The sequence below is a fragment of the Echinops telfairi genome, unplaced genomic scaffold (assembly GCF_000313985.2).
Source record: "Echinops telfairi isolate 266 unplaced genomic scaffold, ASM31398v2 ScPeMD7_70;HRSCAF=299, whole genome shotgun sequence".
NCBI classification, from domain to species: domain Eukaryota; kingdom Metazoa; phylum Chordata; class Mammalia; order Afrosoricida; family Tenrecidae; genus Echinops; species Echinops telfairi.
The window spans coordinates 1,539,746-1,541,909 of NW_022103968.1; the positions used below are offsets into that span (position 1 = coordinate 1,539,746).

Genomic DNA, 2,164 nt, shown 5'->3' on the forward strand with positions numbered 1-2,164 from the left:
TCAATGGTCTAAGCTGACACAGGCACCCAGCTAACCCTCCGCTTCCTGCTGCATGCCTCCAGCAGACGAGTAGCATCCATGCCGGAAGCCTTCCGGTCCTCAAATAAATATGAGTCCAACTCCCCAAGTCACTGTTGCCAAGCCTTTAACAGCTAGGAGGACATCACGGTCCCAGTGGGATTGGGGGTGGGAGGGCAGACAGACCTTCTGGGTATTAGCAGGGGATGGACCACGATGAGGCTGTGTGGCCTGGGTTAGCCCCTAGTCCCTTGAGAATGATGCCCCAGCATCTTTCCTCAAACGATTAACTGGGACTTCCCAGTGTCCAATTCACGGTGCCGTCAGCCCCCCACTCCCGCCTCCTCCCTCTAATTGGATTAGTCATGTAAATGCTGCTCTTAATTCTTTCTAAGACCATTGTTTCTAAATAATCCCTGTCAGGCTAATTGTGTATCCGGGTCTTATTTCCTCCCAGGAAACAAAGGCATTTCCTTCTAACAGAAATGAGAAAAGTGGGTACAAACACAGGGTTCACCATACGCCGCGGGCTTCCGTGTTGCAGAGCCCAGCTCAGGAGCCACCAGTGTGTCAGGGCAGGCTGGTCTCACTCAAAAGCTGGTTTCTCAGAACTTGATCACCAGACTTTTCTTCGGAGGCACCCCTGGGTGACCTTGAGGCTGGTGGTTGAGCAGGTTTACAGATGGAACGAATTTACATTGGCGGTGAGCAAGGCTTAAGGGTCTAAGCCACCCTGTGCTCCAAAGTGAAGTAGCAGGTTGAAGGACTTTAGCACACTTAGTCCAACAGAATGAGCAGAACACATGCCGATCAGATACCCCGATAAATGCCCGTAAGGTGGCCCCTCAGCCCCGTGCCCTGGGTGAATTTGGGGATACATTCCAGGATCAGGGCCATTGCAGATCTCACTCGGTGTGGGGGGTCTGTCACCATGCCATCAGCCCCCTGTCTCAGCACCCTCACTCCAGGGGTTCAGCAGGAGCCAGACTCGCCCACGGTGCCTGGTGTCCACCATTGCTGGGCTCGTGGTTCGGGAGTTGCTTCATCCTCGGCTTTACAGACACTTTGGGCTTGTCTCACTTTTGCTCTAATTGTGTATTTTATTTCCTTTTGATTGTTTGCTGATTCACCTTTAATGTTTAAGAAAAACAAAATTCTGTGCTGTGAGTTCTATGAAGGTTACAGAACAGATCAGAGTTTTATATCCAACAATCCCTCCTCTCTCAGATCAGAGTTTTACATCCAATGATCCCTCCTCTCTTAGATCAGATTTTTTATCCAATGATCCCTCCATTTCCTGACTTGGCTCTAATGATGCTGTCCTCTCAGGAGGCTGTCACTCTGCTCATGTCCTTGCTGAGCCTCCTGCATCCAGGCCTGCGTCTCCCCTAACCCTCAGAGCTTGGCCCCTGGGTCAATACTGCCCTTTTGGTCTTAAATGGGTAGTTATCCCAACCCAGAGGTAGTTTAGTCCCAGGTCTGAAGAGTGAGGGACATTGTCTTGGGGGCCTGTTCTGGTCTAAGTTGCCCTCAGGGATTCCCACTTGTTGTGAGCCCGTAGTATACCCTGCTGCTGGTGTTGAAGGTTTAAGTCCATAGAGAGCCGCAGAGGAAAGGGCTGGTGAACTGCTTCTGAAACATCAGCCCTGGGCCTGTGGGCGCAGCAGCTATGCTTGTGCTCAAGATGGGGTCACCGCATCCGTCAGAGCCTCCCCTACAATCACACCTTAGACGTTGCTCTGAGACCTCACTGGGGCATCCAAACACTCTGGCTCCTCTGACAGATCAGGGCACCCACCCAAGGCTGCCCACCCCCAGGTGACATCTGCCCCAAGCATCCCACCCCTCCTGTCCAGATGACATCTACCTCCCGGTCCCTCCTTACTGTGCACCGGCTACTAAGTGCCCTGCAGTGGGGTCCTCCTTGGAGCCCTGACGGCCAGGCTTCGTCTCATGGACCCAGGGCAGGTCGTCAGCGGGGAGGAGGACTGCATGCTTGATCCAGTAGGAAGTCAGCAAGAATGAGGAAGACCCTCAAGGACATGCATGGACACAGTGGCTGCAACCATGGGCTCAGACACAGCGAGGGGCGGCCTTGTCTTGTTCAGTTGGGGGGTGGGGGGCTATGAGTCAGCGCACACACCAC

The 2,164-nt window shown here is 53.4% G+C and overlaps 1 protein-coding gene across 1 annotated transcript in view; it reads left to right on the plus strand.

Annotated features, from left to right (window-relative positions):
• The window catches only part of TCERG1L (transcription elongation regulator 1 like), a 147,574-nt gene that overhangs the window by 100,921 nt on the left and 44,489 nt on the right, over positions 1-2,164 (plus strand). The gene's annotated exons all lie outside the window — the stretch shown is intronic.